The following is a 22,595-nucleotide window of genomic DNA, read 5'->3' as shown; positions in this document are numbered from 1 at the left end:
GACAATATAAATAACATCACATCATAAAGAGACACAAAATTTTAGATGGAAACCTAATTGAGAGAAAACCAACAACTCTTCTTATGCTCAGTATTTAATTCCTTTATATCAATTTGTAGGCCCTAACCTGCGGGAGTCAACTTCCCCCAAAATATGCAAGCTTCCACTTGTAGTAGGCTACAACCTAATTGAGGACCTGACCTCGTAGATGCAAGAAATTTCTCACTATAGGCTTGAACCCGATTGAGGCTCCAACCTACTCGAGGCTCCAACCTAATTTGAGGCTCCAACGTGATTGATGCTTCAACCTCCTTTGGCTGCTTCCTTGTGGACCTCTATTTCATCACATTTTCAAACTGGATCCACATTCATAATATATCATTGACTAAGTAACATGTCTCAAAATATCATTACAACCCACATACTCTGCCATACAACCTACAACAACTATATTGTCATGCAACCTGTAACCACTACTACACAACCTGCAACCCTCATCTCAATTGTCATACAAATCATGTAAATATCTATTGTTGGCTATCATACTATTGTCCCAAACTCTACTTCAACAAGATATGTAATTTGGTCACTCAAACCATGCCTTAGAAATTGTTCACTTCATGTAACCAAAACACTTGCAACATGCTCATAGACTTCCAAACCAAAGAAAATAGATTATGGCCATCAAATATGAGTCAAAATGACATCAAGCATGTCTAGTTGTATCAGAATATAAACCTTGATTTTCCAACATATTCTGGTTTTCAACTTGGATCAATAATGACTGAAAAATGCAAAATAGCTATACTAAACCATATTTAAATTAATTGTTTGACATAATCACAGTTTTAGGGCGTGTTCTACAATTTGACAGAAAATCGATGTCGTTTCTACCAAATAACCACCAGATTTCGGTGCTGGTCACTGGAAGTTGCTAACATTGCGATAAAAGGGGGTGAATATATTAAAATTAACCAACATGTTTTGCACTACAGATTGAACCCTCGACCACCCATGTACTATACCAATGATTTACCAACTATGCTCTCGGTGTGCCTTGCGCAAAGGGTGATCCACATTTTAATATGTTGTTGCTACTATATTCAATGAACCTGCTAACTTTTCACCTTCCATGGGTTCATGTCTAAGTAATCTCTTAGATCTATGGTGGCATCAATGATTGGCTAAGTCCATGTCATGCATACTATGGGTACCATATACCGCTATGTTGGCACACAAATCTTGGGCTTATGGTGATTGTGGCAACTCATCCACCACAATTACAGTGATGCATATTCCATCGGTGATGTATATGTATATATGTTGCTCGCCTTCCACTATGTCACAGAGCTATTTCTCTATCTTCTATAGAGCTTAAAGTGTTATCTGTATGCTCGGCCTCTGCCATCTTGGTCTCCCACTGTGTCACAAAGCTATGGAGTTTACAATGATATCTATATGCTTAACCTTCATGAGCTCGGTCTCCCACTGTGTCACAAAGCTATGGAGTTTACAATGATATCTATATGCTTAACCTTCATGAGCTTGGCCTCCCACTGTGTCATGGAGCTACATTGTTTTCTATATGCTTGGCCTCCGCTAGCTCGACCTCCCATTATATCACAAAGCTATGGTGTTTTCTATATACTCAGCTTTCACCAACTCAGTCTCCCATTGTGCCACAAAAGAGTAAATCGAACACCTTAGAGGAAATCCAGACCACATGAGGAAGGAGGCAAAGAGGGGATTCAAATTAGTGGGCCCACAAGGGATATAAGGGGCAACAAGTAGAAATAGGGGAAGCAAGCTCATTTTTGGGGTTCCTTGACTATGCATCTTTGACATATAGTTTTCTTGAGTTGTTGAGCCTAGTCAAATGGTGTTGTTTAACACAAGGATCTCTAAGGAGAAAATCCCGAATCTCTTTTGGTGAACCCCAAGTGTCACCCTAAGGGAGAAATTTGGAACTGAACATAGGGTCAAACTCCTGGCTATTGTGAGTCGCTTCAACACTTCCATCAGCCAGTGCGAGTTTTCTAGGGATGCAAGAGTAGAATTCATGGAGTTGAGTTGAGAGTCTCCCCGGGAGAGCATCACTTGGAGAGTTTATTCCTTGAGGGAGGATGAAATTTCTTGGAGAGTTGCAGAGATGGAGGTTATTTCTCATGTGAGAGTCAAATTAGTCAAATTTACTCTCCCAGGGCTTGCGCATGGATCATTTCTAGGCAAAATTCATGGGGCAGAATTGGAGCAAGAGTTGTACATGATTGGAGTAGAGATTTCACTCTTAATTCCAGAGGAAATTTGTAGGGGTTTTTCTAACTATTAGAGGAAGGAATCCAGGGAAAAATTGTTGCAGTTCACTGTGTGAGACGTAGAGCAAAACTACTTGGTAATACACAAATTTGGGTAATTTCGGGAGGTTGGAACTAACCCAAAACATTTTTGGGTTTGGTTGGGTTGGGGTTGAGGAGCTTAGACTTAATTTTACAAAAGTTTTGGAGGATATTTGAGGCCCCAAAGTCCAATTTTCCTCAAGCAATATCAACAATGTTATTTCTAAGCAGAGCGTACAACCAATGAGCCCATTCCAACGTGGATATTTCTTCTTATATACCTGGCTTGTTATAGCGAGCCTAGGTGCACTCATTGCATCTCACATTGTACCCAATTTGGCTTACATTTGCAATAAATTGGCTTAAAATTGTTGCTCTTGTTAATGGTGTTCTAATATGTTACTGCACGTTTGAAATTACCAGTTTCATGTTCCAATTGTTGTTGTAGCTTAGTACTTATTGAATTAAGGCTTTTGTGATCCATATCAAGTTTATGAGATAGTTTTCAACGATAATCACATCAAAATTCATTTGTCGACGCGTTTCGAACCAGCAAGTGTGGTTCATCGTCAAGACAAAATGAAGAATCAGATCAAGGTAGCAAGTTAAATAGAGAGACCAATCCATTCAAATGGCTAGAAAAACGACTACTTTTGACCAAGAGAAATGACTACCTTTGATTGGGCTTCAACTCCAATTGACAGGACCAAGAGTTAAGGACAAATAATTATTAATTAACTAATTAAATTGTTTGTTGGATTTATTTAAATAAATATGCTTATAAAATTCTTTTAAATATGTTTATAGTAAAACTAATCAAAAACTTAAAAAAAATATATATATCTTATTAGTTAAATTAATAAAAATATATAAAATATGTAACTATCTCAATATATATAAAAAAAAATTATTTATTATAAGTACCATGTTAAATTAAATAAAAATTAATTAAAAACTTAAAAATATATCTTTTAGTTAAATCTTTTATACATTTATATATAATTTTTTTTTTATTATAAGTACCATGTTAAATTAAATAAGAATTAATTAAAAACTTGAAAACTTAAAAACATATCTTTTACTTAAATCTTTTATATGTTTATAACCACATTAGTTAAATTTTACTTATAATAGGAACATGTGTATAACTTAAACATACCTATTTATAATTAAAAATCTTTTGAATATGTATAAATGAAAACTTTTATTCTAAATACCGTCAATAATAAAAACTCAATAAAACTTAAATATATATGTTAGTTAAATTTATAGATATATATATATAATATAGTTAAATTTTATTTTTATTATATATATATATATATATATATATATATATATATATATATATATATATAAAATTATAAATATATGATTATAAATAACTAAAAACTATTTTATCATGATTTTGGGAAACTTATTATAATTGCCATGTTTAATTAAATAATTAATATGAAAATATATGCAGGTTAAATTCTATAAACCTAAACCTTATACCTAATTAAAAAGGAAAATTATTCTCTTCATATCTATTTAAAATATAAACTTATATTAATACTACTATAGGAATATTATGAGGTAGATTAGGGTTAAAATAATCTTAATAATACTATAAATAAAATAATAATAAAAATATGAATAACAAAAAAAGGAAAAACAACAAATAAATAGAAAAGGGAAAACTGAGGAAACTCAAATAATTCAAGAGACAAGGAATGAAAACAGAACTAGAAAAGAAAACAACAAAAAGAACAGAAAAACAAGGGGGTGGGGGAAGGGGCCTTAAGAGGTAAGGGCATGGATCCAACAATTGCTCATTTTCCATCTGTCATCCATGTTAAGATTACTCAGCCTCCTTTCAATTTAGATGGCCTCCCTAAACTTCCAGTGATGAAAAGGAGCAATCCTAGCAATGACCTGGGCCTCCTCAATGCATATATGACGCTTAGTTTTCCCTGCGTGTTCAACCAAAGATGAAGACCAAGTCCTACCATGCTTGATATCGGCTGCGTGCTCATGAATCCTTTGATTAATAGAGCGCCCAGTTTCGCCAACATAGGGGGCCCCATAAGAACAAGGGATAACATAAACACCTTTCATATCCTTGGGGTCAACAGGGTCTTTTATAGACCTTAAGGAACTCTGAATGGTGTTAAGGGGTCTAAATATTGAGGGAACATTATGCTTCCTCACGATCCTCACAATCTTGTCAGTGATCCCTTGGATGAAAGGAAGATGAACCCTTGCGACTCAATCTTTAGGGTATTTCTTAACCTTGGGACCACTGCTAGCTTTGAGGAACTCTTTCAGGCCTTGGTGCCTACTATATCCATTCTTAACAAAAAAACTAAGGATATGGGCTTTCTCATTATGAAGGTGGCTTTCATCAGAGATTCTCAATGCACGAGTAGCTAGGGTGTTGAGAAACCCCAACTTTTGAGCCAGGAAATGATGCAACTTGGCATGAAGATACTGCTCAGTGTGGGTTTTCTTCTGAAACACCTGGTGGGAGAAAGAACCATCCTCCTTCTTTGAAATGAGAACATCAAGAAAAGGTAGGCGCCCCTCAACTTCCTGCTCCATAGTGAAATTTATGGAGGAAGATTGATTATTCAGATGCTGGAAAAATTGATCTAACTCTTCTTGGCCATGAGGCCAGATGACACAAGTGTCATCAACAAACCTTTTCCAAAGCTTAGGTTGGAGACGGGCTGAGGCCAAAGCTTTGGATTCAAAGTCTTCCATAAAAATATTAGCAACAATCGGGGACAGGGGGGAGCCCATAGCAACCCCACAAGTCTGCTCATAGAATTCCCCTTCAAAGCAGAAAAAAGTAGAAGTAAGGCAAATCTCTACTAATCTAGTGGTATCAGGATCAGTGAGGCGATTGATGACCTCAATGGCATCCTTGATAGGGATGCTAGTGTAAAGGGAGACAACATCAAAACTAACAAGATTGTCTCTAGGATCAAACTTTAAGCCCTTTAACTCATGGAAAAACGAAGAAGAGTCTTTGACGAATGACTCTGTACGTCCAACAAGGGGTTTAAGCTTCAAGGCTAGGTATTTGGCTAGGAGGTAGGTAGGCCCTCCTATGGTGTTGACAATGGGTCTTAGGGGGGCCCATCTTTGTGGATATTTGGAAGCCCATAGATCCTAGGAGTGATAGGGATGATTTCAATAAGCTTATGGAAAAAGGAACCCACAGTGCTACTAGACTTTATAGCTAGAGCGACAGATCTGGAAATCCTTTTCAAAGGATTCTTATTAAGATTTTTATAGCTTCCGCTATTACACAGGTGATCCAACATCTTCCTACGATAATCCACCTTATCAAGGATTACAATGGCCCCACCTTTGTCAGCTTTAAGAACAACGATGTCCTTATTCTGGTTCAAGGATTTTATGTCCTTATTTTAATATGAAGTTAGTGAGAAAGGTGTTAATTTTTGAAATTAGGGTCAAATTCCACCTTAGGCAGCTCAGATGACCGAGATGATGATTGCATTAAATTCCTCTTTTCAAAAGGATAAAAATCGACCTATTTGGACAAGCAGAATTTGGTTTTTGAATTTATTTTATCCACTCATGTCTATTGGAATAGGTCAGCCCTAAGCACATGTACAATTGAACAGGTCGACCTCAACACCACATGGACCCTCATGGAATCCTATAAATAGAAGATACCTCAAGCTCATTTAGACACATTGATCAAGAAATCTTATACTCTCTTTTATTGTCTTGGTTCGCACAGGTCTAACAGATGAGGTTCGCTCAAGGGTCCGAAACTACAGGGTTGAAGCTCACACAAATCTAGGGTTTCTTTTTCTCAGTCATTAGCTCATAACTAAGAAATCTCGTCGTCGGACGCACGTATAGAGTGGTCGAGGGTGCGTCTGGGAGGTCTCAGTCACTTGCACTGAAGCCTAAAGGGAGTGTCTAGGGTTTCTGAAGCAGATTAGACAGTGTTGGTCCCCAGACACACACATAGAGTGGTCAAGGGTGCGTTCAGGCAGTGCCAGTCACTCGCAAACTAGCTGGAAGGGAGCGTTTAGGGGTTTGGAGTGGTTATGTGTGTGTTTTTCCCCATATGCACACATATACTCTTCCTGGGAGCATTTGGGTCAGACAAAGACACACACATAGTGGCTAAGGGAGAGTCCATGAAGTTTCAGTCGCACACAGTCTGCCTTGCTAGAAGTGTCTAGGGTTTTGATCTAGGATTTGACAATTTCCTCCAGTTGGCTTCAGTGGTTTGATGGATAAAGGGTTTCTCTCTGTTGTTTTGTAGTTTTGTAGTCTACTTATATTATGTAAACCTCTGCTGCAAGTTTATGTATTAGGCTCATTGTACTCTCTATTGAAATTTTTTTATGACGATTTAATAAAGAAGAAGATTTGAAATGGTTTTCCCCCTTGTGGGGTTTTTCCCTAGTCTTGGACCAATTTGTTGTCTCTTATGGTTCTGATATTGTCTTCTTTGTCATTTCATATATTTTTCTAATTTCAATTACAATTTAGGATTGGTTATATTGCTAATAATTAGATGCATTGTTAAATGAATAAGTGAATTGGGCTAAAGTAATTGATACAACATTAAACAATCTGAAAAATTAATATGGTATTGGAGCCCAGGAGAAAGACAAGCCCAAAAGAATACATGCATTAGCTGATCTATCCTGATGATGAGCCACGGTGGATGGCTCGAAACTCGATTCAAACAATTATGGATGTGATAACTCCGGAAGAAAACTCTACACAAAGTACAAATCGCAGAAGCCTCAAAACAATGATTAACATGGTATCGGAGCCTAGGAGAAAGACAAGCCCAAAAGAAGACATGCATTAAATCCATCATTATTGGAAATAATATTGTCTAGTCAAAGTCAATATTTCTTCCTCTACATTCAAGGAGCATGAAAAGTTGCAAGACACATCAAACTTTGCTGCATGGAAAGTCAGGTTGGAGATCATAGCTAAAAACAATGATGTGCTAGAATACATTCAAGGAAGGATGCCCGAACCTCCAGAAAATGCTTCCACTTCCCTCAAAAGAAGGTACAAGAAAGGTGAGTCCAAAGCAAAGCAATTATAACTGATCATTTACAATATCATTTACTTGCATATGTTGGGAATTCAAGAAAGTCCAGAGACATGTATGAAAAGATAAACATCATGTATGAAATCAACAATTTGAATGAGATCATCACCTTGAAATACCAACTCAGAGAAACCAAGATGAGAAAAGGAGAAGTTGTTCAATCCTACATTATGAGGATATATCGTATTAGAGATCAATTGCAAAGAGTTAGAGACAACGTACCTGACAAGGGAACTAGTAGTTGTGACTCTTAGAGGTCTCCCTTCTATTTTGGAAACCTTCATTACTACCATAAGCAACAACAACATCCTCCCTTCATTTTATGAAATTGTTGGGAAGCTTACTCAACAAGAATCAAGGATGATAACAAGAGGAAGGATTCAAAAGAATGAAGAGGGAGAGCCCGTTCTATATATCACTCATGAAAAAAAGAAGAAGAAGAAGAAGGGAAAAGGAGGTCCATAAAGGAAGCCTCCTTCTCAAAATGCAAAAGGAAGGAATGACAGATCCTTATCTCATATTGAATGCTACAATTTTCACAAGAAAGGTCATTATGCTTAAGATTGTCCTGAGAAGAGAAAAAGGCCTCATTACAACACAAGAAGCAACAAAATTAATAAAAGAAGAAAATACTATCAAAGAAATAACCAAGATAGAATATATGAAAGAAGAAGAAGAGATTCCTCAAGCAATCATGAAGAAGATCATCCTCCTCAAAATAAGTTAAGAGTTCCCAGGTATGAAATTAATGTTGTAAATAAATCTGAATGCATTCTTATTTCTGCCCTTACTAGTTCTTCTCCACCGGATTCGTGGGATAGTTTTTTGGTTTATAGTGGGGTCACTCATCATTTATCTTGATACAAGGAAGTCCGCTCTAATCCAGTAGAGAGGGAGACTAGGCTGAAGATCATTCTTGGAGACAATTCTAATCATCCCGTGAAAGGTTTTAGGTCCGTCAAATTTCAGTTGAATTATGGGGAATCAATTATGCTGCATGATGTTATGTATGTGTCGAGATTAATGAAGAGTTCAGTATCTATATATGCATTGGAAGATAAAGGGATGAGGGTTTCCTTCATCAAAGGAAAATTTCTGACTTGGTATGTTTGTTCACCTATGAGAGATGAATTCACTTTAGGATCAAGATTTGAAGGACTCTATAAAGTCACTGGAAGGCCACTTCTAGCATTGATTCATAATACCAATCATATAAGAGAGTTGTGGCTCCATAGACTGGCTCTTCTACTCTATGATGCTCTTTCGAAATTGAAGAAATTAGTCTCAAGTATTCCCGATGTTCAAGCCCAACATGATGGAGTTTGTCCAGGTTGCGCGAGTGGAAAGAAAACAAGGGGACCATTCCCCTCTAGTGAGAAAAAACAAATGACATCCTCCATCTCATTCATTTCGATATATGTGGTATGATACTTGTGCATTCTATTGTTGGTCATCTCTACTACATCACCTTCATTGACGACTTCTCAAGAAAGACATGGATATACTACCTAAATCACAAGGATGAAGCCTTTGAAATGTTCAAGGAATTCAAAACCTTGATCGAAAATAAAATAGGGAAGAGAATCAAAGTATTCAGGTCCAACAATGGAGGGGAATACATGTCAAACAAGTTCATAGCATTTTGCAAGAAAGAAGGGATCAAGAAGGAAACAATTGTGCCATATACCCCCGAACAAAATGGTTTAGCAGAAAGGAAGAACATGTCTATATTAGAAGTTTCCCATGCCATGCTCCATGATCAAAAGGTGCCAAAATTCCTTTGGGCAGAAGCCACACATGCTGTTGTATATGTTCAAAACAGGGTGCCTCATCAAGCATTAGAAAACAAGACCCCCAAAGAAATATTCACAAGTGTCAAGCCCGATATTAGCCATCTTCGTGTATTTGGATGCCCCGTATATTTTCATGTATCGAAGGACAAAAGGAACAAGTTGGAAGCTATAGGAAGAAAAGGTATGTTTGTGGGTTATTGTGAAAATGCTAAAGCATATAAAATATATATTCCTGGTCAAAGGAAGGTCAAAATCAGAAGAGACATAACATTCGATGAAGATGCAACTCTTGGAAAAGTGAGAGATCTTCCTCCACCTCTTCCTCCCAAGAAGGAAAATGATGATTGGGATATTCTAGATGGTTCTCGCATGCCCAAGTCTGCAACTGATATTTTTGATGATCCCATGGAGCCTGTGGATTCTTTAGATCCTCCTACTAATAAGAGACCACTTTGGCTCCGTGATACTCTACAAAATGTTGAAATAAATGTTCCCATTCGTAGATAATTTAGAGAAAGGAAGAAACCATGCAGGTATCAGGGATATGTTGCAGCCATGAGCACTATGATTCAAGTTGAACCATTCTCATTCGAAAAATTTGTAAAAGATCAAGTTTGGAAGGATGCTATGGCCGAGGAATATGAATCGATTATGAAAAATGATGTATGGGATGTTGTGCCAAGACCGAATGGGAAGTCTTTAGTGACTTCAAAGTGGCTTTTCAAGTTCAAACATCAAATTGATGGCAACATTGAGAAATACAAATCGGGGTTCATAGCTCGAGGATTCTCTCAGAAAGAGGGAGAAGATTATGATGATATATTTGCTCCTGTGGCTCGAGATACAACCATCCGTTTGATAGTTTCCCTTGCTACTATTCAAGGATGGAATCTTCATCAGATGGACGTGAAGACCACATTCCTTTGTGGCATGTTACATGAAGAATTATATGTTGAACAACCACAGGTATTTGAAGTGGAAGATCGAAGAACACATGTTTGCAGGTTGAAGAAGGCATTGTATGGTTTGAAGCAAGCTCCCCGAGCTTAGTATGCACGCATTGATAATTACTTAATGAAGTTGTGATACACAAGAAGAAATGTCGATCCCAACCTCTACTTCAAGGTAGTCCAAGGTGTGCTGTTGATTTTGGTTTTATATGTTAACGATCTATTCTTGACAGGTAGTGAGCCTTTCATGATCAAGTGTAAGAGGGAGCTAGCCTCTGAATTCGAGATGAAGGACCTTGGTCTCATGCACTACTTTCTAGGTCTTGAAGTGTGGCAAAGGCCTGGTGATGTTTTCATTTCACAAGGAAAATACGTTGTGAAGTCGCTAGAAATATTTGGAATGACTGAATGCAAATCCATGGCTACATAGATGGAAATGAACTTCAAGAAGTTATGTGGAGAATATGAAAGACCCGATTTAAAAAATCCATCTAAGTATAAACAAGTGATTGGGGCTCCCCTCCATGCACATTGGATCGCTGCCAAACACATATCGAGATATTTTCATGGGACAATCACACTTGGTCTGAGCTATTCTGTTGGAGATGTTTGACTTCATGGATACACTGATGCTGAATGGGAAGGAAATGTTATCGACAGGAAGAGTACATATGGATGTTGTTTTAGTCTTGGATCTACCATGATATCTTGGATGAGCAGGAAACAAAAGTCTGTAGCATTGAGAACCGCCGAAGTAGAATACATTGCCGCTAGCATGGCTAGCTACGAAGCAATTTGGTTGAGGAAGCTCTTTGGAGAGATATTTGAGCAGGTCCTAGACACTACAGTGATATATTGTGACAACAAGAGTGGGATCCGTTTGGCAGAGAATCTCGTGTTTCATGACAAGTCCAAGCACATTGAGATTTGATATCACTTTATTCGAGACATGGTGCAAAGAGGAGTTGTTAGACTCCATCACATTTCACAGATGAGAAGATTGTAGATATTCTCACCAAGGCATTACAAAAACGAAATTTCTTGGTCTTCAGAGAGAAACTTGGACTAATGGATGTGGCCCCTCTAGATAAGGGGCAACGATAATTAAGGACATTGAACCAACTCTTCCCACCTTGTTTGAGCTCCCAGGGTGAGGAATTGAGATAGAGGGCTCCTGGGGTTGAGGGATCTTTCGACAATAGGGTACTCCCCTATTTGTTACCCATATGGTTGGAGAAGTTGATCTCCTATCTTCATAGGGTCGGAGATGTTGCTACCCTATCTGGTATATGCAGAGTATACCCCAGTTGGAATCATACCCTCAAGCAAGGCTTGTTGGGAATATTGCTCCCCGTTTGGCCAATGGGTTGAGAGTGTACTTGGGGTGTACAACCCAAGTCAATTATGATGTAGGTGTTCTACCACATGACTATTGAGGGTAATTTATGGGAATATTAGTAGGTAATAGGATTGGGTTGAGACTTGCTCCCCTTTTGAAATTCTAGGTTGAGAATGAGCTTCCCGATGAGATTCCAAGGTCAAAGATATGCTCCCTTGCATGATTAGTTATCCTATTGCTAGGTATGGGTGAAAGATATTACTCCTGATTCTTCTTCTTTTAGATTTGAGAAAGTTTCAACAAATAGAGTTGAGCAGAGAAAACCAAAGCATGACGAAAACATGACATGATGATGTGATGATCAATAGACATATATTGGCAGGTGGAATTCTTCCTAGTTGAGAGGGAGTGTTAATTTTTGCAACTAGGGTCAAATTACACCTTGGATAGCTCATATGACCAAGATGATGATTGCATTAAATTCCTCTTTTCGAGAGGACCAAAATCGACCTAAAGATCACCCTAATTGGACAAGCACAAGTTGGTTTTTGAATTTATTTTATCCACTGTCGACCCTAAGAACATGTACAATTGGACAGGTCAGCCTCAACACCAAGTGGACCCTCATGGGAGCCTATTAATAGAAGAGATCTCAATCTCATTTAGACACATTGATAAAGAAATATTCTACTCTCTTCTATTGTCTTGGTTCACACAAGTATGACGAAGGAGGTTTGCTCAAGGGTTCGAAACTATAGGGTTGAAGCTTGCATGAATCTAGGGTTTATGTTTCTGAGTCGCTGGCTCGTAACTAAGAAATATCATCCCTAGACGCATGCACAATGTGGTCGAGGGTGTGTCTGGGAGGTCTCAGCCACTCACACTGAAGCCTAAAGGGAGCGTCTAGGGTTTCTGAAGTAGATCAGGCAGTGTTGGTCCCCAAATGCACACATAATAGATGGTGTTATGAAACCAGCTCAAGAAAAGATAGAAAAGATAGATCAACGCCTTAGAATTCAGCCTCTTCGAGGGGGCAACCTCCTTTACATTACATAAATGAACAATTCTTGGATGATACAAATGACAAAACCTCCTTTCTATATATAGGAGTCTAAGGAGTCACAATATAATCCAGCCGACCTAACAATAATAATATAAAGCCACAAAAATAACAATAGAGGGATTCTATGGGGCACAGAAATAACAATATGGGGGTAATAGGGGCACAACAATATAAATAAGGGGTATAACTACAATTGTAATGGGGTAATCACTAGTATTATAGGGACCCAACAGATGGAAGGGAGTGTATGGGGTTTGTAGTGTTTCTGTGTGTGTTTGTCCCCAGATGCACACATATAGTATTCCTGGGAGCATCTGGGTCAGACACAGATGCTTTCCCATAGTGTCTAAGAAGTTTCAGTTGCATGCAGTCTGCCTTGCTGGAAGCATCCAGGGTTTTGATCTAGGATTTGATAGTTGCCTTCAGTTGCATTTAGTGGTCTAATGGATAAAGGGTTTCTCTCTGTTGTTCTATAGTTCCGCAGTCTGCTTCTGTTCTATAAATCTCTGCTGCAAGTTTATGTATTGGACTCATTGTACTCTCTGTTGAAAACTTTTTATGACGATCTAATAAAGACGAAGATTTGAAAGGGTTTTCCCCTGGTCTTGGAACAATCTGTTGTCTCTTATGGTTGTCTTGTCGTCTTCTTTGTCATTTCATATATTTTTATATCTTCATTTATAGTTTATGATTTGTTACATTGCTAATAATTGGATGCATTGCTAAATGAAGAAGTGAATTGGGCTAAAGTAATTGATACAACATAGAAAAATTTGAAAATTTTCATTCCTTCTTAATGGGCATAGGTTAAAATTATATCGTAAGCCCTTGACAAGATAATAATTTTTCAGACATTTGCAAGAGAATTCTGATATGAAATTAGTGAGAAAGGAAGATTTTTCTTCCTTATCACTAAAAGAATTATAATTTATTTTTCTATAAAAAATTATAATAATAAATAAATATAAATAAAAGCATAGGTATGAAAACCAACACTGCTGGCATTTCTATGCAGAAAATCTTAGCTGAAAACTAAGGGACACTTGGCATCTTAGATTTTCACATTTCCCTTCTTTCTTTTTCCCATTTTCTTTTATCCCTCTTTTTCTTTGAAACAAATTTGCAAGTTTGAATAAATGTTTTTGAAGACTTTGTTTCTCTTTTAAAGAAAAATCTTCAATAAATCCCAACATTATTAGAAGTTGTCCACATCAATAAAGACCAACCACATCAACAACAACAAGTTTTCTAGTAAATAAGTAAGATTGAAGAATTAGTTGCAGAATCTGCAACATTTTGTAGCCAATAATGAACCTATAAGCATTTTGAACATGTGAACACTTCAAATCTACAAAAGCACTCCAAACTTGTAGAAAATAAAAACATCAGTATCAAAAGGTATGTGCTATAAGGTATGAAAATAGGATGTTAAATAACTTATCATTAAGGAAGCAATGGATCTATAGGCTTGTTAGATGATTATGATACACTTTTTATAATAATGATCGAAATCATGACTTCATTTTCAGTCATATTCCACTACTCATATTCATATCCCATTCCATCACATCATAAAATATCTTCCATTGCATACGAATCTTTGAAAAATACCTAGGTTCTAACAGACCTATAAAATTAGATTTGTGGATCGTGAGAAATCATTAAGGAAGAGTTCCATCAAATGTCAACCACTGCCTTAACAACATATTTCATTCCAATTTGGCCACCATCGAACTATTCCATTTCATTTGTCACTTCTTCATCCATTTTGTCCACCCCTGTAAAAAAAGTCGATTCGGGGAAAAAACTTCATCACTGTCATGGGTGTCATTGCCTGGTATGAGCTGAACAGAGTCAACTTTCTTCAAGCATATCCACAAGTACATAACCAATAACAGAAGGTAGGGTGGCTTCAAATTTTTGAAAAGTTTGATGGGCATGAAGTCGAAATCACTAGAGCATTTTCTCAGGCATTCGATGGTGTAGAGACCGAAATTGGAGATATAAGGCTTGTGATTATGGAGTCATTTGTGGCAGACGCAACAAAGCTTCCACGAAATGGCCAGAGTTGTTCAAGAATCAAAAGGTGAATGATGAATCTTGGAATACATTCTTGCATAACCTAGGTATGGATATCTCCATTTTCAAGAAAGGAATATCAGTTACAACATTAAAATATAAATGGAGAAACTTATTAATAGTGCTTTAGAAATTTTTGACCTGTGAAGGAAGATATGGTACAATGCTCTTGTACCATACCAGATTACTAATTCATTTTGTTAAAGGAAAATAATTAAACCTACCCTACTATTTAATGTGGAGCTTGAAGAAAATGGCTTTTAGTATATAGATGGATTCTAGAAATATTGACAGGGCTTTATATCATCACAGTTTGGTAAAAATTCTTGTTGAAGCACATTTAAAATCTACCAGTGATAATTGGCAAGACTTTTTAGTAAGAAACCATTTCATAGAAGTTTCAGAAGAGGAAAGGCCACTGATAACTAAAAAGAGAAGACGTAGGGTTTCCCAGAAACCTAACTTTCAACCTACAGAGAAAGAAGTTAAAATTAATGAACTAGTGGAGACTGAAATTCCACTTGAAGAAGCAAAGGATAATGTTCCCTTGAGTCATTTCTTGAAAGAAGTAAAAGAGAAAAAGAGTCAAGATAATGTTATAAGAAATAAAGTTGGCCAAATTACAAAACAACCTAAGGTAGATCTAGAGAAGTTGCAGAAGCAAGGTAGAAAGAGGAAAATTATGTCAAAGGTAATGGAACCAGAACAAAAGATAAGAAGGAGCAAACAATTTCCAAGCGCTCAAGTGAACAGACTCAATAAGAACCTCTAGAGACTAATAATATTTATGAAGAAGACCATATTGGTACAAGAGCAGCAACAAAATCTCCATTTTATCAAAATCCAAGTCCAACCAAAAAGACTCCTGAAGTTGATCCTATTCAACAACAAATTTATGATTACTTGGAGACATTAAAATTGTGGGCACAAGAGAAGGTAAATTCTCCTTTGCAAACTAAATCTTATGAAGATCCTTTACATGATAAAGTTCCTTTGACCAATATGGAAACCAATACCACTCATCAAGTAGAGCAAGAAACTATTAATGCTATAAAACAAGACATCTATCAATTGGGAGTGTTGAACACACATATAAAAGAAGAGAATGACATAGTAAAGACACAAAAATATGAAAACTTGAAGGCCCAAAGTGATATTATGCTATTGGGGATGTGTTATTGGTATTAAAAGACCGAGAAACTTAAAGCAAACAATAGGATTCTCAAGAACAAAATCAAGGGGCTAAAAGGAAAAATCTTAATGAGGAAACCTAGATGGGCACTCAATGTTAAAATCAAAGGAGAATATACAAGCCTGGATGTGTTAATTCAAGCATCAGAAATAATTCAGCGACAAGGCATCTCTCTAGTTTTTAAGTTTTGGTGCATGAGGACATGCAACATCCTCAGTGTGGGGGAATGTTGAGGTCCTGAATTGTCCTCTTTTTGACATCCTTTTACCATCACCTCCATCTTTTTCATATATGATTTTGCTACATTTCCAAACTATAAGGTCATCTAGGACATGCTCAGGAATAATAAAAGGTATCATTCATTCATAGCTTGTAATCTACCATTTCTTCATGAAATTTAATTAAAACATCTCTATGGCTACCAAAATGTGCAAATTTTATAGCTAATCATAAATTATGCAGCTCAACACATAATTATGTTCCTACGAGCTTGAAGGAGAACACAATACATTGATGAATGCTAAATGTCGAGCATATGTATATCCACCAATCACACCTACCTAGAAAATCACAGAGCTCGAGAATTTTGATGGTCAAACCAGAAGTCAACTTTGGTTATAACAATCTATCCTTGCGCAAAATTTGAAGGCAGGCAGTTTCATCGTCAAGCAAGCGTGGAATTGAACAAGAAAATTTTGGATTCAAATATTATGATGTGTTGATCTAAAATATTCTCATGATTTTCTCTTCTTGTAGCAAATCATGAGAAACAAATTTCCTATTTCAATTAGAACATTTAGTTGTCAATTGAAAAACTAGTTTCTCGGCTTGTAATTCTTCGAAGTTGTTAGTCTAGAAATATTATAAATTGCTTTGAAGAAAAGACAATGGAAAATCGTTCTAGTTTGTAATTGTTTCTATCCGAGACTTTGCTTTCATAAATACAATTACTTTGTTCCTATTATAGTCATATGCGTTGGTGATTGATTCGTTGATATGAGTTCTTTCATTCTTGTGCTCAACAAGAGGCCCCCTGAAGAGTTGCAAGATAGTGTAATTGTTGAATTTCATTACTGTTTTATGAGTTATTTCAATTTGATTTGCAAATAGTCAAATGTTTCATGGTTTATTAATGCTTTGTTTTTTATTCTAGTTTACTCATCATTGTTTTTTTTTCATAGGTTGAGTGCTCATCATTAAACTCAAAACACAAAAAATATTCCTTCTACTAGTTTGCCTATTTGAATTCTTTGCTTAGTCTCAGATTTAAGAGTTAATGATAAGATTGGTTCTAATCAGAGTTGTGCACACTAGTAATATGCAAATTATTGTAATTTAGGTCACTACTTTTTAAAGTTTGTTTTGGTTTTGCTCTCTAGTCGATTTCCTTATGTGTTCTTAGAATATATTTGATTTCAAAGTACTTAGGGTAGTTTCATTTTCAAAATAGAATAAGATTTATTTTGAGTCAATTAGCATAGACTTTCAATTCAATTTAATAGAATAAGTTTCAATTCTTTCAAATAGAATAAGTCTGTCAATTCAATTCAGTAGCATAAGCTTTTCATTATGCTTAATAGAGTAAATTTCCAATTCTTTCTCTTAGACTAGTTCTTAGCATAGATTGCTTTCAAGTTATTTTAGTTTGAACAAGTATTATGGAAAGAACATGTGTGTGCACTTGATGAGAGTTAATCTTGAGTAGATTAGATTTATAAATTGCATTCAAATTCAATACATTAGAATTACAACTTGCAATGTTTGAATTCAATCTCTTGATAAAAAATAAAACTACTAGCATATATTGTGCACAAACGCTTCACAAGTACACAAACCTTGGTTTGAAAATTTGATGAAGTAATTTAACTAACAATTAAATTACCCAACACTTGCATAGGGGGAATTCACACCAATCGTTTAGTCTAACGCCCAAGAGAAATAGTCCACTATGCAAGTGGTTCATCAACCAATTAGCAAGCACTTAACAGACTGATCTAGGTGGATATTGGTGGCCACTCGCCTATTCCACTTAGACCCCCACCATTGTTTCTTTCAGTTTTTCAGTTTCCTTAATTGTAGCACAATTTACTATTTTTAGTAGTTTTTTTGGGTCCTGGACTTCCGAAGCCATTTTGAGGCCCTAAACAACGCTTTTTGGGAAAACCACCAATGGTGACTATAAATTTTCAACTCAATATTTGTTGTCATCAGTTGTAATCCTCAGATAGATCTTTCTAACGAGGTATCATGTACGTCAAACATAGATCGTATGCCAAATTTACGACCCCGGGAATTTGATGTACCAACTTACCCCAACGAGGCCCATAGTTTGTCATTTCATCTCCTAGGGTTAGGTTTTTGGGTGTTTAGGGTTTTCCATTATTTCTCAATAATAAATAGGCCTTCAAGCCTCATTATAACACAGTTCAGAGGCATGTAGCCGCCACATCTCTTCTCAGAGATAAGCTACCATCGCCCAAGCTAGTCTTATTTCCATTCTATTCGTAAGCATATTTCAGTGTTTGATATTAATGAAATGAAGTGTTATTTCTGTTGCATCTCTGTATTTATGGTTATATCTGTAATTTGTTGCATTCCTGTTTAAATCCGGATCAGTGGTATCAGAGTGGTCTACTCTTTCTCTATTTGTCTTTGCATGTTCCTAACGAGGTCGGGGTATAAGGAGTTAGGGCTCGATCTGGTTGAACCTTTGCAAGATTAGCCTTGCAAACCCTGACGGCCGCCCGTGGGGGAAGAAAAGAAAGACAAGGGAGCAGGAGATCCTATCAAAATATTGCTTGAGGGGGCCCTCAAGAAAGAAAGGAACGTGATGGTGGATAAATTTGCTTAGATCCTTCAACGGTTGCCCACCGGCGATTCATCCACATCCAACAGCCACTTTGGAGGCAACACTCCTTTTAAGGTACAAGTAAACTTTGAAATTCCCATATTTGAGGGCAAAATAGATGCAGACGTCATAGATAAATGCTTAAATATTCTTGAAGGATATTTTTCTGTTCATGATTTTTCCAGCTGGGAAAAAAATATTTTTTCTCTTCTCAAAACCGCTCCCCACGTCAAGGACTGGTGGGAAACCTACTGTGTTCAAAAGGATGAAAGTACGTGTTGAGTCCCAAACCTGCACTTCCCTATATACCCTTTCAGCCTTCTTTTTCCATTTACTTCATCCACCAAGCTGTCAAATCGTTGCATATTAGTCTAAAAAGAGCTTATGAAATGGTTTCCTAACTATGTTTATGACTGTTGTTTGATTTAGATTTTTGTTCAAGCAGCTGCGGAAACTTGTCACTTTCCGCAGCCAACCCAAGTTTTCACAGCCATTTTGCTAAAGGCTATGCTACAGGTGTCCAACGAAGAAACCGGCCACATGGGTAAGCTGCAAGTGATGTGTACATGGAGTGTGTCCCCTCAGATCAGCCAAATCACTCATAAACGGTCGTGGTCAACGATGGTCAAAGGAAGGGCCAAATGAGGAGTTTTGCGGTGGCACGGCTCTGTTTTGCCCACGTGAAGGTTTACGTGGCACAATCCTTAGTTTCCGGAGGTACTGGCACACTTGTAGAGCAGCCCGTGAACTGAATCGAGCAGCCACCACTCCATGGATTCAACTGTCATGATGTCCATCACGCTAGATCTCGGGTCAAGGAGATTTACGTGTCTCTTGGCAACATAAAATCTAGGAATTAGTCGCAACACCTTTACTTATAAATAACGCGTTGATATACGCTGAATAGTTAGTTTTTTAAATGTAATTTTGACTATTGTCATCAGCCCACTGTACTGTGTTTTCACTTTGTTTTATTACTGCATTTTAAATACATGAGAAGACAACTTTCCTGAATTTGATTTGTGACTAAGTGATTGACTGGCCGAGGTTGCAGAGGGCCCCTGTACACCAAAGCTTTGTATAGTTTCTTACTTGCTTTCACTTACTGTTTTTAAATCATTGTTTGTATATATATTGTGTTGTTCTGATGTTCATTGCTATCCATATTTCCTTTATGTTTTCTTTTATAACTGTTAGCTGATCAGTGCTTCTTTTACAGGTTTTGTTGTAGGTAGCCCGGGCAGATTTACATATTTTTTTTGATAACTACTGACATGAGATCATCTTGTCCTTTCTGCTGATTTTCATTTCCTGAGTTTAATTCCAGCACTGTCATTTTTCAAATTGCGTTTTGCTTATTTACTTTTCTACTACTTAGACATCATATTACTCATCTGTTTATGATTTCCTTTCTATAGTCAAGTGACTCTATTAGTAAGGAATCAGAATATTACTTATTGTAGTATGATTTAGTTTGCTTTCCTGCAAGTTAGAGATTGAATTACTTATGTCATTTTCAAGAGTTGAAATATGAATGAGTAGTTAAATCTTAGTTTCCTTTTATGCAATTTAATTTCTTGCAATTTAGATATCATATTACTCAGCTTGTTTATGATTACTTCCTATAGACAGATTGAGTTGAAAGGTGAAGGGTCAGAACAGGGGTTGAAGTAGTGTGATTTAGTTACTTTGCTTTCAATTTTTGAGTTGCTTTAAGTTCAGTTTTTACTTTCTTTTTCATACAGCAGTAAGGATACTAGTCCATTGTCACTAGTTCACTGTTTTGGTACATTTACTTCCTTTTGAGAATTGATTTCATTAAAGTCAGTTTGGAGCTTTCTTTTTGAAAATTTTAAGTTTGGAAAATCACTGTAGAAATCACCATTACCATCCATACTTAACTTTCAATCTCGCCATCACACACTAGGGAATCCATAGAAGATAAACCCAAAAACAAACTAAAAAAAAAAACTCAAAAACGACAAAAGACTAAGAAAATGGTTATCTTGTACATATAGTACACCTCACTTCATCAGTTTACGAATCCCGGATTGACATTTTAATTAGCAATTTAGAACACACTAAATTGACCAAACATTTTGGCGTCGTTTCCGGGAAAGTGAAACTAGGTAGCCAATTTCTTAAAAAAAAATATAATAAAAAAATTTCAAGAAAGGAAAATTGATAACCTCTCAAAGTATGCTCTCCTCTTGCACTTAGCGTGACCTGGAGGATCAGAAAAGAGAAAGTTATTGGTTTAATAGTTTCTTGAGTATGCTCTCTTCTTGCACCTAGAGTGACCTGGAAGATCAAAAAGAGAATTATTAGCCTGACTTGAAGAAAAATAAAAATGACATGCATAGAGCAAGAGATTCTAGGGGAAGGTTTTTAGCTAGAGCCAAGAGTTCGATTTTCACAACTCCATCTACTTCAAGGAATAGACAAGAGACACCTCCATCATCTCCAACCCACACTCCTAGCCCTAGGATTCTTGGAATTCAAGAGGCAGTAGTTGAGTTAGGAGACTCTTCCACACCATCCATCGAATCTGAATTAGGAAAAGATCCTTTCTTTCCTTCTACAGGGAGACACATTGTAATTGAAGAAGTAGAATCACCTAAGGAAGAAGAGGGAGAAATTCCTCCTCGTTCACCATTAGTAGAGGAACCAGAGGACTCTGAAATCTCTGAGGAAGCTATCATGACAGAGGAGGTAGTTAACAGATTTGGTAGAGGTAGAGGTAGAGGAGGGGGAGGAGGAAATAATGGAGGAGGTAGAGGTAACAATGGGGGAAATAGGGATGGAGATAACTCATTCGGATTTCCTATAGTCGATGAGGATTCTCGAGAAACAATGAAAAATGTTTCACCATCTGTCCTCCCAAACTTTCATGGGTTAAGAAATGAGGATCCTGAAACATTTCTATTTGAGTTTGAGGTCGTGTGTCGAACTTATGATTATTTGGAAGACTCTCAAAAACTCAAACTGTTTCCTTCAACATTGAAAGGAGATGCTTTGAAATGGTTCATGGGATTACTCACTCAATCCATTAGGACTTGGAATGATATGAAACAAACATTTTTGGATAGATACCTGGACTATTGTATGCCCACCAATCAAAAGGATGAAGTGTTCAAAATGGTGCAAAGAGAAGATGAAAACTTGGAGGATTTACTTGAAAGATTCCAATACAACCTGAAAAGAGCAAAAATGAGTAACTTAGATGAGGAAACCCTGAAAGCCCTTCTATTAAAAGCCATTAGAGATGAATGGATAGATATTTTGAACATGATGGGAAAAGGAGATATATCTCAACTTCCACTTCATGATATAGCAGAGCTGTGTGTCCATCTCTCTAGAGGAAAATCTAAAACTAGAAAAGGGCCTAGAGATCCTTCTCTCATCAGAGCAAACAAATCTGCAACTGGATCAGTAAGTAGGGCTGAGATTGGCAATATGCTTGATGAATTCAAAACTGATATCTTAGGGAGTCTTAGTGAGCAACTAGACACTCTTAAGATCCATAATAAGCAGAAAGCAGAAGCTGAAGCTTTGACCATCTTTTGCCCAAAATGTAGAAAGAAACATGCTCTCAGGGAATGTCCCTTGGATGCAAAAGTTGTAGAAACATGTGCGATTTTTTCAGAGAATCATGAGACCAAAGATTGTCCTTCAATTCCTGGGCTCAAAGCTGTCTTCCAAGAAGATCCAAATACAATTGAGTCTCTCTGTTTTGTTGTAAGGAGACCTTGGCAGGGGCAACAAAACCAAGGGTTTAACAACTCTATGAACTTTCAAACCCCACCAAATTGGAATCCTTGGCAACAACCTTGGTCCCAACCTCAAAATCCTTTTCAATCATGGGTACAAGGCATGCAAAATCCTTATGGGAGA

Source organism: Pinus tabuliformis, chromosome J, assembly GCF_031772625.1.
Source record: "Pinus tabuliformis cultivar Carrire ecotype Pingquan chromosome J, CPIR1, whole genome shotgun sequence".
NCBI lineage: Eukaryota > Viridiplantae > Streptophyta > Pinopsida > Pinales > Pinaceae > Pinus > Pinus tabuliformis.
This window is presented reverse-complemented; position numbering follows the sequence as displayed.